The sequence below is a fragment of the Rousettus aegyptiacus genome, unplaced genomic scaffold (assembly GCF_014176215.1).
Source record: "Rousettus aegyptiacus isolate mRouAeg1 unplaced genomic scaffold, mRouAeg1.p scaffold_m13_p_10, whole genome shotgun sequence".
In the NCBI taxonomy this organism is placed as follows: Eukaryota; Metazoa; Chordata; class Mammalia; order Chiroptera; family Pteropodidae; genus Rousettus; species Rousettus aegyptiacus.
This window is the reverse complement of record NW_023416285.1, coordinates 74,472,608-74,488,984: the sequence shown is the minus strand read 5'-3', so window position 1 is coordinate 74,488,984 and position 16,377 is coordinate 74,472,608. Positions and strand designations below refer to the sequence as shown.

The following is a 16,377-nucleotide window of genomic DNA, read 5'->3' as shown; positions in this document are numbered from 1 at the left end:
ATGAATAATGCTGCTATGAACATCGGAGTGCAAATATATTTTCGGATATGAGTTTTCAAGTCTTTGAGGGTAAATACCCAGTAGAGGGATTGCTGGGTCATATGGTAGATCAATTCTTAGTTTTTCGAGGTACTTCCATACTGTTTTCCATAGTGGTTGTATTAACTTGCAGTCCCACTAACAATGTATGAGGGATCTTTTTTCTCTGCATTCTCTCCAACATCTGTTATTACTGGTCCTGTTGATTATTCTAACAGGTATGAGATGGTATATCATTGTGGTTTTGATTTGCATTTTCCGAATAGCTAGTGATGATGAGCATCATTTCATATGTTTGTTGGCCATTTGAATGTCTTCTTGGGACAAGTGTCTGTTGAGGTCCTCTGCCCATTTTTTTAATAGATCATTTGTTTTTTGTTGTTATTTTGGATATTAGGCACTTACTGTGGTGTTGCTTGCAAATGTATTTTCCCACTCAGATGGTTGTCTCTTTACCTTGTTGATGATTTCTTTTGCTGTGCAGAAGCTTTTTAGTTTGATGTAGTCCCATTCATTTATTTTTGCTGTTACTCTTCTTGCCTTTTAGGTCAAATTCATAAAATCTTCTTAAAGTCCAAGGTACATATGTTTAGTTCTTATGTTTTCTTCTATGCAATTTATAGTTTCAGGTCTTATAGTCAGGTTCTTAATACATTGTGAGTTAATTTTGCTGTGTGGTGATAGACCTTAGTCTAATTTCATTCTTTGGCAGGTGGCTTTCCAGTTTTCCCAGCACCATTTATTGAAGAGGCTTTCCTTTCTCCACTGCATGTTTTGGGCTTTTTTTTGTTGTTGTTAAAATTTTGTTGTTAAAATTCTTTGTCCATATAAATATAGGTTTATTTCTGGACTCTTGATTCTGTTCCACTGATAGGTGTGTCTGTTTCTCTGCCAATACCATGCCTTTCTGATTATTGTTGCTTTGTAGTATAATTTAAAGTCCATCAGAGTGATGCCTCCAGCCCTGTTCTCTTTTCTCAAGATGGCTTTGGCAATTAGGGTTTTTTTGTGTTTCTATATGAATCTGAAGATTTTTTGTTCTATTTCTTTAAAAAATGCCACTGGGATCTTGATGGGGATTGCATTAAATTTGTATAATGTTTTAGGTAATATGATCATTTTAACTATGTTTATGCTTCCAATCTAAGAATATGGAATATCTTTTCATTTCATGGTATCTTCTTCAATTTATTTTAATTGGGTCTTGTAGTTCTCATTATATAGTTCCTTCACATGGTTTGTTAGATTTATTCCTAGGTATTTTATTCTTTTTGGTGCAATTGCAAAAGGAATTATTTTTTCCACTTCTCTTTCTGACACTTCGTTATTAGAGTATAGGAACACTGGATTTTTGAACATCGATTTTGTATCCAGAAACTTGCCTACATTTGCTTGCTGTTTCTAGCAGTGTTTTTATGGAGTCTTCAGAGTTTTCTGTATAGAGAATCATATCATGTGCAAATAGTGACAGTTTGATTTCTTCATTTCCTATTTGGATATCTTTTATATCTTTCTGTTGCCTGATTGCACTCACTAGGACCTCCAATGTTATATTGAATTCACATTTATTTCTGCTTTAATTTGAATATTTATTTCCTTCTTCTGACTTTAGGCTTCATTTGTTCTTCCTCTTCTAGTTTTTTTAAGATGAGGCATTATGTTTTTTATTTGGGCTCTTTCTCGTTTTTGGAGATAGGCCTGTAATGATATGAATTTTCTCTTATGACCACTTTTGCTATGTCCCAAAAGTTTTGATATATTGTACTATCATTGTCATTCATTTCTATGTATCTCTTGAATTCTCTTTTTATTTCTTCTCTGATACAATCATTCTTTAGTAGCATGTTGTTTAATCTCCATGTATTTGTGGTTCTTTCCATTTTCTTTTTACAGTTGATCTCTAGCTTCAAAGCATTATGATCAGAGAAAATGGTTGGTATGATTTCAAACCTCTAATATTTGTTGAGGCTATCTCTGAGTTCCAGTATGTGGCCAACCCTTGACAATGTTCCATGTACACTAGAAAGGAATGTATAAGTAGCTGTTTTGGGATGAAAGGCTCTGACAATGTCAATTATGTCTAATTGGACTAATGTGTCATTCAAGAATGTTATTTTTTTATTGATTTTCTGTTTGGATGATCTGTCCATATCCAACAGTGGGGTATTTAGGTGCACTACTATGACAGTGTTTTGGTCTATTTCTCCCTTTAGTTCTGTTAGTTAGAGCTGGAGGAGGGACAGGATATTCCATTCTGGATTTGGGGAGCAAGAATAGGGAAATGAAAATAAGGCTGGGATGTTGCTGACAGAAGGATACTTGGGATGCTTTCTCAATATGTTTAAAAAATTTCAACCTTAAAGAACAATGTACAACCTTGTGAAGAACAAAGGGAACTAGGAGCCATTTGTTCTGTTGGCGTCCAGCTAAAAAAGATCTCTGAGACCCTGCCAAATGCCAACTTTCTCATATTGCTTCCCTATCGAGGTGACTCTCTCTGTCTGAAACACTGTCATGAATGGTCCCCAGAAAAAAAATCCATATTTCTAATGAAATGGTCTTCCTTGAGGCAAACAATGCTCAAGGGATCATTGGGCCAATTCTTTTCATACATCAAATGAAAATGGGGGTGGGGGAAGGTGAAAGGTGAGAGAGAATCTATTGCAGGCTACTGTGTGTTGCAATGACTCTGGGCCCAACGCTGAGTTTTCTGGAAGTCACACCACATGTTGGCCACTATAATTGCGGGTCACTTCACACACCTTTTTACAAGGTGACGAGAAATTTTATACGTGAAGTAGAAAGTAATGGTAAAGTCCGAGGTCACCTTGGAGCTAATGAAAGGTCCCCTACTCTGTACTGAGGAATATATCCGAGAGACGTCATAGACAGTCACATCTTCAGTTGTCTGGGACCTGGGCCGAGCTGTGGCCTGCGGAGAACTAGGCCTTTGGTCCATAATGGTGAGTGTGTCAGTCACCTCTTGAAGACAGGAGATTCTGGTTTTCACCTGAATGTTGGCCTGAGCAAGCTACCTGCAACCCAACGATTTTAGGGAGAAAGCTCATGAAGCTCCATCTAATGAATCTGGGTACTGGGGGAGTTTGGGGGTTGGGATCTTATCTGGTGTAGTTCTTTATTTTACTTCTACCAAGTTGATGCACAGTGAGCCCTTGACATTAAACAAAAGTGTATTTCATAGAACTATCACAGAAATGTTCAAACAGGCACAACACAGGGCCACTAATATACTTCCATATGCCTGGATATCAAACAACCACATTGTATCTAATACACATTTAGATAGTCTCTCTCTCTCTCTCTCTCTCTCTCTCTCTCTCACACACACACACACACACACACACACACACAAAGGGACACTATAAAAGCCCAGCCAGAAACCAGTAGTTTAGAGAATGAGGGAGATATAGCAGGTTCACCACACCTAAATCCAGCTAAAACAATGTGGGAAGCCATGGCTATATTCCTTGGATACTGTCACATGAATACCATCTAGTTTAAGGAGGCCTCTCAGCTAGGCTTTTAAGGCTTCCAGAGGCCTTTCTCTTTGACGCACTTCATAACTGGGCCTCTGTGTTTGTGCCCGTGTGTGTGTGTGTGTGTGTGCGCGCGCGTGCACGCACATGCACGCGGATGTATTTGTCTGTGACTAAATGTGTGTGAGATAGAGATGTGGTGGCTGATATTCAGGCAGGTGGAAATATGTGAATGCCCTCATGTGTGTGCCTGCCTGATCATTTCTAGGAGAGTTCTATGAAATTCACCTTTGTTTAGTGATGTTGAGCATAGCGCATCCACTTTGTGTGAGCCAAGATAAAAAATGCAACCAATAAGATCCCAACACCTAACACATCCAAGCCCAGATTCATTAGATAAAGCTTCATGCACTGTATCCACACAACCATCAGGGTGCCAGCAACCTGCTCAGGCCAGCATTCAGGTCAGGGCCAAAATCACCTGTGCTCAGGTAGTGGTTGACACGCTCACCATCGGGAACCAAGGGGTTCCCAGTTCTTCTCAGGCCACAGTGTCTCTCAGATGCTTTCCTTGGTACTGAATAGGGAGCATTTCTTTAGCTCCAAGGTTACCTCAGCCTTCACCCTTCCTATTTTTACATCACGTATAGAATTTCTAGTGACCTTGTAAAAGGGTATGCGAAGTGACCCGGGTTTCTAGTGGCTGGCCATATGATGTGTGAAAATCAGAGAACTTATCAGCAGGACAAGTGTCTTTGCCACACGTAGCAGCCATTCATTGATTTACTGGTACCTTTCTTCATCCTCCATCCCCATTTTCATTTGATATCTGAAAAGAAATGACTCAATGATCCATTGTGCAGCATTTGCCTCATGGAAGGCCTCGCTTCCTGTACTGTCTCTTAAAGAATCCAGATTGTTTCTGGGGAGGAATCCCCATAAAGTTTCAGACAGAGAGAATGACCTCAACAGGGCTAGAATATGAGAAAGTTGGCCTCCAATTGGGTCCCCTGGAGACCTTCTTCAGCCAGAGGCCAACAGAACAAATGGCTCGCAAGTACTCCTCGTTTTAGACAAAGTTTTTCTTTGTTCTCCAAGGTTGAACTTTTCTAAACATTGAGAAAGTGACCTGTGTGTCCCTCTGTCAGCAGTGTCCCAGCCAGCTTTTCTTTTTCCTATTTCTCACACCCCTATTCCAGAGTGGATTACCCTGTCCCCCTTTTGGCTCTGGAGGATCTGTCTTTTCAGGAAGAGTCAAATACATCCTTTTGGAGTCCTTCTCATTTTCAAAACTCAAAAGGATCACAATGGACATGGTCTCAGGCATCACTGAGGCATGGGGACTGCCGCTCTGTTTCAAAGGGCACTCAGGTGTCTCCAACTGTCTCTGCTAGGACACTCTGTGACAGGATGGAAAACGCTCTCAGCTAATGCAAACAATGCCCCATTCTGTCCAGAAAACTGTTGTCAGGAGAATGCCAGACTAGGGATTTGCATCTTAAAACCTGCCATGGTCTGCCCATTGGACTCAATGATACCTGGCACAGCTACGTGGCTTAACACCCTTACCAACATATCAAGGGAGTTGCTTCTACTCCAACATCCATCACCAGGGCAAGCTGGTAGGCACTCACTGCCTGGTGTGTCTCTTTCTCCCAAATGATGAGCTTCTTTTCACACATGTTGTTCTCACCGTACTGCCCTTAGTCTCTCTTCCACTCCACTCTCAAGTCTGATGGCATAAATTGGCATTTGTTTGCTTGTTTCTCAGTGTCTTGCTTTCCTTTTCAAATCCACTCTGGAGAGAAATCATAAGGCCCTTATCTTTTACAGTCTGACAGAGTTCCCTTCCCATGATGGAGATGGCAATAGCTTGAAAGGACCATTTCAAATTGAATGGGTGTGTTTAGGAGTCTACAGTGGGAGAGGCCTGAATTCCAGGTGGAACCTAGATCCTACATTTTTCAGGGCTGTCTGGTGACCGCTGGTCTTTGAAATAAACACTAGTGGCTAGACCAGCCTGTGGCCCAAACTGGACAGCTTATAGCATGTGAGAAAATAGAATGCAGATGCAAACATGCTTATACAGACCAAGGAGGTCAATGTGTGGCAGTGGATCCTGGCTTCCCAGTTGGATGTCAGCTAATGTCTGAACCTTGACACAGGACAGTGCAGGATTCTTGAGCCTTGGTTCTCTTGGTGTGCCAATGAGGACTGCGGCCTATGGAGAGAGACAGCTAGTTTTTCAGATCCACCTCTTGCTGAGGCTTGGCAGAAGGTGGTGCGATACACTGGTGGCAACTCCAAGAGGGTTCTGCTATTGATAGGGACCCTGCTGTACGTGACGGTCCTGACGTGCCACTTTCAGTTCAGGATGCACGAAGGCCACATTGGCAGTGCAATGAAGTTGCTGCCATGTCCCACTCAAGGTGGTCATCGTCAGCTACCCACAAGCAAGGTGGTAGGTATGAAGTAACCAAGTTTCATAGAAGGCCCAGGACTAGAGTTGGCCTTGCTATTTCAAATGTCATGGGCACCAGGCCTAGAAATGGCCAGAAATTGTGTTGTCTTGGAGTCATTCCCTTGCCCCCAGCCTTGGAAATGGCACCAGCATAAATCCCTATAGGTTGCAGGGCAACAGGCAGGGGTGCTTCCAGACTCACTCCTACCCTGAGCTTCAGTGTCATTGATATTCGTGATCTGGCCCTCGGCTTCTTGACTGATTTGGAAGTGAACATGAGCCACTTTTTTCAGCCTCCTGTTCCCTTCTGGAGCTTCTTCACTGAGTCTGGCTCTGTCCTCCCTAGACTCTTCTGTAAACTAGTCACTGCCAGGCCTAGAGGGGAGCTCTGGCTGGGAAGAGGCTACTGGGTAGGGCTTTAGCTTCTATGGGCACCACGATTGGCAGAGGCAAGTTGCCCAATCAGTGCTCCTTGGAGGCAGGATTAGATGTCAGTTAATCACAGCTGTTGTCCATCAAATCGATTAGGGTCAGGCCTGGGGTTCTATCTTCCTTCTTTCCTCTTCTGTGTCTTCCCATGACTCAGCAGCACCACTCTTTTGCCAAATGCTCATTCCATATTTCTTCAAACCTCAAGATCCAAGTCAGCTCCCTGGGTTATTCCACCTTCTGCGTCCTCCATGCAGCCCATTCCCTTCCTACTCCACATATCCGTACCCCCTTGCTGCCAGTTTTACTGCCCTCCCTCCTCCCATTTGACCACATTCCTTACCTTCCTAAACACCAGTGATTCTTGCCTACCAATTCCAACACAAGCAGCGCATTCTCTCCTCACCCTCCCTCACCCTGGACAGTCTGTTTGGCATCCTGCTCCTGGGACATTGGCTGCTTTCAAGCCCATTGCCCAACAAAGCTGAGACTGCCAGAGACTGTGTCCTGGGGATAGAAGTTTGGGTCATATGTTATTTATTAGGCTTGACCAGCACATCACAATGCAATACCCCATGTCTCTGCTGTCAGCCATGCTTTCAAGCACATTCGCTTTCTTCATGGGGCCAGGAAGTCAGAAGCCTGAGGAGAGCAAGCTAAGCCCATTTATGAAGGGCATCAAAAGGAAAGACCTCTGGAGGCCTTAAGAACCCAGTTGAGAGACCCCTTGACTTCAGAAGTCTTCATGTGTCTGTATCAAAGAAACAGCCATGGCTTCCTTCACTGTTCCAGCCTGATTTGGGTGTGGATGACCTGTTCTATCTCCCTTACTATCTAAGCTACTGAGCTCAAATAGGTTTCTGGCTGGAAATTTACAGTATCGTTGTATGTGCACATGTGTGTGTATGTGGATGTGTTTGTGTTTAAACGTGTGTGAAATAGAGATGTTTTCCAGGTTTGTGGAAGTATGTGAGTGGCCTTGTGTTGTGGCTGCTTGAACATTTCTGAGAGTTCTATAAAATTCATGTTTGTTTAATGTCATGGGCCCATTGTGCATCCACCTTTGTATGAGTAAAATAACAAATGCATCAGATAAGATCCCAATTCCATACACACTCGAGTGTGGATTTATTAGGTGGAGCTTCGTTAGCTGTCTCCCCCAAAGCATTGAGTTGCCCTCAACTTGCTCAGGCCAGCTTCAAGATCAGAACCAAAGTCTCCTTTCCTCAGGATGTAGCTGATACACTCGCTATTGGGCACCAAGGAAGTCCCAGTTCTCCTCAGGCTAGATCTCACCTCAGGGACCAGACTGCTGAAGAGGGGACTGGCTATGGCATCTCTCAGATGTTTTCCTCATAGCAAGTAGGGGACCTCCCATAGCTCCAAGTTGATCATGGACTTCACTATCCATTTCTACTCATATATGGAATTTCTCATCACCTTGTGAAAGGGTATGCGAGGTGCCACATATTTCCAGTGGGTGGACTTATCATGTGTGAATTCCAGATAACTCAGCAGTGGGCCCAGAGTCTTTGTGACACCCAGCAGTCAGAAAATGATTCTCAGGAACCTTTCTCTCTCCCATATCCCCATTCTCATTTGATGTTTGAAAAGAATTGTCCCAATCATCCACTGAGCATTGTTTGACTCACGGCAAGCGTCACACTCTGCACCATCCTTTAAGGAATCCAGGTTGTTTCTGAAATGTAATCACAATAAAGTTTCAGACAGAAGGAATCACCTCAACAGGGCAGTATTATAAGAAAGTTGGCATCAGTCAGGGTCTCCAGGGGACCTTATTTAGCCAATGCCAACAGAACAACTGGCTCCCAACTACACTTTGTTCTCAACAAGGTTGTTCATTATTCCCCAAGGTTGTACTTTTCTAAGCATATTTAGAAAACGTCTCAAGTGTCCCTCTGTAAGCAGCATCCTAGCCTTCTTATCATTTCCCTTTTTCTTGCTACCCTATTCCGGAATGGATTACTCCATCTCTCCTCCAGCTATGGAGGATCCAACTTCTCAGGAAGAGTAGAACACACTTTTTTGAAGTTCTCTCTGTATTCAAAATACAGGAGCAATGTGATGGACATGGTCTAAGGAAACACTGAGGCACCAGGTTTGCTGCTCCATTTCAAAGGGCACTCAGTTTACTCCAATAATCTATGCTAGGCAACTCTACGACAGGATGAAAAAAATCCCAGCTAATCCAATGTTCCAGTGTGTCCAAAAGTTGGTTGACATCTCCAGACATGCCTCGGTCTTTCCTTTGCACTCAATGAAACCTAGCTGGGCTATGTAGCTTAACACCCTTACCAACATGTCAGGATCACTGCCTTCTACTCCAACATCTGTCACCTGCATGGGCTGCTTGGCACCCACTGCCTGGTGTGTCCCTGTCACTCAAATGCAGAGCTCCCTTTACACACATGTCTTTCCCTCTCTACAGCCCTTATTCTCTGATCCTCACCTGTCTCATGTCTGACCTTCTAAATTGGCTTTGGTTTGTTCGATTGTTTGCTTCTCATTGTCTTGCTCTCCTTTTCAGGGCCGCAAGGGAGTGAAATCATAAAAGACCTGTCCCTTGTGGTCTGACATAGTTCCCTTCCCTTAATGGGGAGGGGGACTGCTTGAAGTGCCAATCATAAAATATACAAGCCAGTTGAAGAACTCCTAAGTGCTACAGGTGTGAGATCCAGGCGGAATGCAGCTCTGAAATTCCCAGGGCTGTCTGGAGACATCCCATCTCTGGCGTGAACTCTGGTGGCAGACTCAGCTCTTGGCATAGAAGAGACAACTTAAAGCATTTGTGAAAATAGAATGCAATCACCATCATGGTTAGGGAAGCCAAAGAAGTTAATGCCTAACATTGGAGGCTGGCTTCCAAATATGCAGGCAGCTGATGGTTGACTCCCTGGCAGCAAATAGGGCAGGTGATGTGAGCCTTGCTTCTCCTGAGGACTATAAGGCTACTGAGGCCTGTGGAGAGTAGAAAGAAAATCCCTCAGGTAGACCCTGGACTAACCCTGGGAACCAGGTCATAAGATACACTCGTGCCACTGCGGGAGAAGTTGGCTATTGATAGAGCCTCATATGTAGAATTAGCCTGACATTTTTAGGTCAGGACACAACAATGACACAATCACAGTAAAATGAGGATACCACCCAAGACACAGTAAAGTCTGTTATCACCACCCAGAAGTCGGCATGGTGGTACATACGAAGTAAACATGTCTCAGAGGTGGCCCAGGGCAAGAGTTGGCCTTGTTACGTCAAACGCCCTGAGTGCCAGGAGGAGAAAGGGCCTGGAATTGGAACATATGGGAGTCACTGCCCTACCAACACCATGGAAAATGGAACCTGCGTGAACACATAAATGTCTGCGGGGCAGTGGGCAGTGTGCTTCCAGTCTCTACAGCTCTGAGCTTCCCAGTCACCAATATTCATGCCCTCACCCAAGGCCTCTTGAATGATTCAGAAATGAACACAGCCAATTGTTACTCCCTCTTGCTCCCCCCTGTAGCTTCCTCTATGAGTCTGACTCTTCTGTAACTAGTCACTGGCAGGCAAAGGGTACCTGGAAATCCCAGAGGAAAGCTATGGGTGGAAAGGGGCCAATGGATAGCACTTCAGCTTCTCTGGGTTTCATGAATGACAGAGGCAAGTTGCCCAATCAGTGCTCCTTGGAGGCAGGATTGGATGTCAATTAATCACAGTTGTTGTCCATTGAATTGATTAGGGTCGGGCCTGGGGTTCTTTGCTCCTTCTTTCCTCTGCGTGTCTTACCATGACTCAGCAGCAGCACTCTTTTTTTTTCCAGATGCCTCATTCCATATTCCTTCTAACATCAGGATCTAGGTCTGTTCCCAGGGTCCTTCACCTTCTTCGGCTTCCAGAAAGCCCATTCTCTTCTTACTCCACATATTCATACTCCCTTCCTGAGAGTTCTACCACCCTCCCTCCTCCCATTTGACCACTTTCTTTCCCCCTCTACACACAAATGATTCTCACCTACCTATTCCGACACTGGCAGCCCATTGTCCCCTCTCCCACCTTCACCCTGGACAGTCTGTTTGGCCATAGCAGGCCTTTGATCTACCATCAAGCACCCTTCTCCTGAGACCTTGGCTGCGGACAAAAACACTACCCAGCCAGGCGGGGGCAACCACTGACTGGATTCTGGGGGTGGACATTTGGGTCATAAGTTACTAGGCCTGGCCGGTGCCTTAGAATGCCATACCCCACATCCTCTCCACTAGCTGTGCCCTCAGGCCCACTCCCTTTCCTCAAGGGGTCAAGAAATCACAAGGCTGAGGAGACTAAGATAGGCTCAGCTGTGAATAGCATCAAAGGGGAAGGTCTCTGGAAGCCTTAAGATCCCATCTGAGAGGCCTACTTGACTTTGGAGGTCTTCATGTGTCTGTATCCAAGGGATACAGTCATGGCTTCCCTCAATATCCCAGATTGCCTTAGGTGTGGTGGACCTGCTCTATCTCCCTTACTCTCTAATGTACTGATCTGAAATAGGTTTCTGGATAGGAGTTTACAGTGTCCCTGTGTATGTCTGTGAGTGTGTGTGAATGTATTTGTCTGTGTCTAAATGAGTATGAGATTGAGATGTGGTTGTGTGATATCCAGACTTGTGGAAGTGTGTGAGACTTTGAGTTGTGCCTGCTTGAACATTTCTATGAGAGTTCTATGAAATGCATGTTTGTTTAATGTTGTGCATTCATTGTGCATCCACTTCGTGAGAGTAAAATGAAGAAATGCACCAGATAAGAAGCCAACTCCCACACCCCCGAGCACAGGTTCATTAGATGCAGCTTCATGAACTGTCTCCCTAAAACCATTGGGCTGAGAACAGCCTCCTCATGTCAGCATCCAGGTCAGTACCAGAATCTCCTGTCCTCAGCAGTTGGCTGCCACTCTTGGCATTAAGGACTACGAATAGCCCTGTCCTCCTCAGGCAACAGCTCAGCCCAGGGCCCAGACTGCACAAGAGGGGACTGGCGATGGCTTCTCTCACATGTTTTCCTCGGTAGTGAGTTTGGGACCACTCATTAGTGCCTAGATGAATTAGGACCTGACCTTCCCTTTCTAGTCACTTATGTAATTTCTTGTCACCTTGTCAAACACTGCGTGAGGTGACCCATATTTCCAGTGGATGGACATATCATGTTTTAATTTCAGAGAACTCAGAAGAGAAATCAGAGTCTTTTCCACACCCAGCAGCCAGCAATTAATTCTTAGGAACCATTCTCCTCCCCTACCCCGATTCTCATTTGATGTCTGAAAAGAATTGATCCAATGATCCATTGAGCATTGTTTGCATCATAATAGGCCTCACATCCTCTACTGTCCCTTAAGGAATTTGGATTGTTTTTTGGGGAGCAATCACAATAAAATTTCAGGCAGAGTGAATCACCTAGACAGCCCTGGATTATGAGAGTTATCATCTGACTCAGTCTCCAGAAGACCATATTTAGCCTGAGGACAACAGAACAAGTGGCTCCCAAGTACCCTTTGTTCTCGACATGGTTGTACATCATTCTCTAAGGTGGAACTTTTGAAAAGTTATGGACAAAGCATCCCATATGTCCCTCTGTCAGCATCATTCCAGCCTTCTTTTCATTTTCCTATTTCTTGCTCTTTTTCAGAATGGATTACCCTATCCCTCTTCCAGCCCTAGAGAAGCAGTCTTCTCAGGAGGAGTCGAACACATCCTTTTGGAGTCCTTCTCCTTTTTAAAATAAAGGAGCACCGTGATGGACATGGTCTCAGGAAACACTGAGGCACTGGGACTGCTGCTTCACTTCAAATGGCACTCAGCTGACTCCAATAGTCTCCTCAGTGGCTCTGTGACAGGATGGAAACAATCTCAGATAATCCAAACAATGTCCCTGTGTGTCCAGAAGTCTGTCGTCAGCATAATATCAGACTAGGGGTTGGCATCTCCAAACCTGCTGCAGTCTGTCCATTTGACTCAATTAAACCTCGCTGGGCTGTGTGCATTAACACTGTAACATGTTAGGGGTGTGCCCTATACTCCAACATCCGTCACCTGCGTAGGCTGTACAGCACCCGTGACCTTGTTTGTTCCTTTCTCCCAAATACAGAGCTCCTTTTCACAATGTCATTCTCCCTCTACTGCCCTTAGTCTCTGATCCACACTGGTCTTAATGTCTGAGGGTCTGAATTGGTTTTCGTTTGTTTGTTTATTTGTATGTTTGTTTGTTTTCTTGGTGTTTTGTTCTCCTTTTCAAGTCCACATGGGAGCGAAATCATAAGGGCCCTATCCCTTGCTATCTGAAATACTTTCCTTCCCTAGATGATGAGTGGGTATGCTTAGTAGGGCCAGCCATAGAGTCTGAGGGTGAGTTTAGTAATTCCTAAAGGGCACAGGCCTGAGATGACAGTGGAATGCAGATTCGAAATTCCAAGGACTGTCTAGAAAACTCCTGTCTCTGGACTAAGAACAGGTGGCTAACCAGATACCAGCCCAAAAGGGTAGCTTATGGCATTTATGCAAATAAAATGCAGATGTGATCATGATTTGGGAAGTCAAATGCGTGGCAGTTGAAGTTGGCATCCCAACATGCCGGCAGCTAATGGTTGACCCCCTGGCAACGATCGAGGAAGATGTCCTGAGCCATTGCTGCTACTGGGGTCTCCAGGACCAATGAGGTCTGTGGAGAGTAGAAAGCCAGTGCTATTGTTCTGTGCTGTGCTGATGCTGGGGACAATGTATTTAAGCTCACTGCTAGCTGTTTCAGCAGGACTTGGCTTTTGGTACAGCCTCATATGTATTCTGCAGTCCTGGCTTGACAATTTCAATGCAGGACACACAAATCACACACTCCCAGTGAAATGAAGTCACTACTCTCAGTCTGATCAAGACTGTTATCACCACCCAAAAGCCAGCATGACAGTAGATATGAAGTAACCACGTCTCAGAGAAGGCCCAGGACAAAATCTATCTTTCTTATGTTGAACGTGCAGGGCGCCAGGCCTGGAAAGAGCTGGAAATTGGGGGTCTGAGCGTCACTGCCCTGCCCCTATCCTGGGAAATGGCACCTGCATAAACCCCTAAAAGACTGGGGCAGTGGGCAGGGGTGCTTGCAATATCATTTCAGCCCTGAGCTTCTGGGTAACTGATATTCATGCTCCTGCCCCAGGCCTCCTGAGTGATTCGGAAGTGAACACGAGCCATTTGTTCCTACCTCTTCTCTCCTTGGAGATTCTTCACTGAGTATGGCTTCGTCCTACCTAGATTCTTCTGTAAATTAGTCACTGCCAGGCCGAGGGCACTGGGCGACACCAGAGGGGAGATCTGGGTGGGAAGGGACCAATGGATAGAACTTCAGCTTCTTTGAGCCCATTGATTGGGAGAGGTAAATCAATAAGCATTCTTTGGAAGCAGGATTAGCTTTCAATGAATCACAGCTGTTGTCCATCGAATTCATTAAGGTTAGGCCAAGGGTTCGTTGCTCCTTTCCTCTGCTGTGTCTTATCATGACTCATCTGCAGCATTTTTCCAGACGCCTCATTCCATATTACTTCTAACCTCAGGATCCAAGCCTGCTTCCAGGGTCTTACACCTTCTTAGGGCTCCAGGCAGACCATTTTCTTCCTAATCCATGAATCCATTCTCACTTCGGGAGAGTTCTAGCACATACATCATATAGGTGAAGAAATCGTCTGTCGTCTGATTCGCCTGTCGTATTGCGCTGAGAGGAGGCGTTTATATCTGCTGTGCGTAAGAATCCACGGACTCGTATAAAATCTGCAAAGAGAGACTGCCATTAGTGAAAAGCGACGGGTTTCAAACTGCCATTCGTAGGAAGCGGGATAGGCCGAGCCGAGTTGCGGCAGCGAGCGCAAATGCCGAAGAGGACCCAAACGTTCCTCGGGCACGAGAGAACATGCGGTTGCCATACAGTAGTTTGCTCTTCCCATCTCCTGGATACACGACTCCATTAACGTGCGAGAACGATCCCGCCGCTCGCGGAGGGAACCGGTTTTTGGAATATGTAACTCTGGTACGCCGTGCGTGCACTTACCGAATCAAGGATACTATGGCTATGTCCTCTGGGGTCTTCTGCGGCACTCGAACAACGGAGCGGAAAGTGCAGGGTTCTCCTCTGTATTTCTTCCACTTGTAGACGATTGGAGGAACAACTTAGGCCCCAGGTTCTGGATCGCAGGGGACCACAAAGCCAGGCCTCCGGGACCGTCACTTTCTCATAAGGCGCGGATTGCAGCGTCTTCGACTGGGGAGCCCAACTCTCTGCAGATCCGTCCTCGCCGACGACGATCCTTCTGAGCAATGTGGACACATGTGAATGCAACGGCGGCTTTCCTGTGGCTGAGGGCCGTGGAGCTTTTCCAGCTGCACTGGACACTGTTTCTTGGGCAAAAGTAACAGAAGACGCGGGATCTTCGTGGCAGTGTCCCAGGCGAACCTGAGAAGGCTTGCCAGGGAGGAAGCGCTCATAATGCTTTTTCTCATCAACGCAGTTGTGCACAGAAAGAATGACCGTGCAGCGGCAGGTACATACGGGGGGAACCGGTCTCCCGAAGCTGTCTCTGAAAGGGTGCTGACACGCTGTCAGAGCATGACTGCCGGGATCTCCGCAACGCGTGTCCTCCTACGTTGAGGAACGAGCCGCACAAAATGCTTGAAAGAAAAGCCTGGCATGGAGCCGCTTCCTTGCCGCAAGCTTCTGTTTCCCAGAGGAGCACCCGATGCGTCGGAGAGGCCAAGTGAAAACCTATCGCCAGAGTTGCCTGTCGTGGCACTCTGAGAGGACTGTTGACCTCGGCTGCGCGTGAGCAGCCGTGGACTCTCCTAAGACCTACCAGGTATACGCGCAGTTAGTGAACACTGAGAGTTTTGCAGTGGAATTTCGTACGAAGCGGGACGGGTTGCCCTGGCACGGACGGGAGCCTCTGCGTAGAGGAGGACTCAAACGCCTGTGAAGAACTAGTCGGGATGCTGCTTCAATTACCTATGTCGTTCCCTTCCGTGAAGAGGACATACATAGAGCGTTGTACAAATGAGTGAACGTTTGTGTCGCAGGTCTAGGGAACGCGTTTTTTCAACACACACGTTTGGTATGCCGGAACCGCGGTGCGCGATTCAATGCTACGAACGGTGTGTTGAGTGCAGTGTAAGGCAGCACTGAAATTAGGTAGGAGAGAGCGTCACGGTGTTGTCCTGGAATGGATTTATTTTGAGCAATCTTCGCTCCCGGGTTCTCGACCGTAGGCAACGGAAAAGCCTTGCGGACACGACAGTCCATATTGGATTTGCGCCCGGAATCCGGGACTACGGTCCGCAGAGAAAGACCTCGAGGAGATCTGTGCTCTTGGGGAAAGCATCTCCCTAGAGTGCTCCAAGAGAAACCAATGCGAAGGCAGCCTTTCTGTAGCTTCTAGTAGTGGGTCTTTACCAGGTGTATTGTACACTGTGGCCTGGCCCCAAGTCCAAAAATGCCTCTTTATCGTCCTTGGAGCGTCCGAGGAGAGTGCGAGGAGACAGCTTCCCGGCGAGGGTGTGTTTGAAATCGGTGTCCTCAGCGAACCACCTCCTAAATGCAGAGTCCTACGTTTCCGAGCGGCACGGCCATTAGAGGCGCCTTGCTCAAGTGTTGCCAAGGAGGCTCTCGCACACTGCTACCACATCTTGCGTGATGCCACCACGTTTCATCGGGAGCTTCGATCCATGTCTCTGGGCATGAAGGCTTCAGGCAATGGCTTTGGACGGAGGCGCTGGCACTCGGCGAGCTTCTCCTTCCAAACGCATCACACAGGTGAAGTGATCGTCTGTCGTCCGATTCGCCTGTCGCTTTGCGCTGAAGGAGGCGTGTATATCTGCTGTGCGTCAGAATCCACGGACTCGTCTAACATCTGCAAAGAGAGACTGCCATTAGTGAAAAGCGACGGGTTTCC

General features: G+C 46.1%; 1 pseudogene; it reads right to left on the bottom strand.

Annotated features, from left to right (window-relative positions):
* Positions 1 to 15,468, bottom strand: part of LOC107505118 — a 33,733-nt pseudogene extending 18,265 nt beyond the window's left edge.
* Between the last annotated feature and the right edge of the window lie 909 nt (positions 15,469 to 16,377).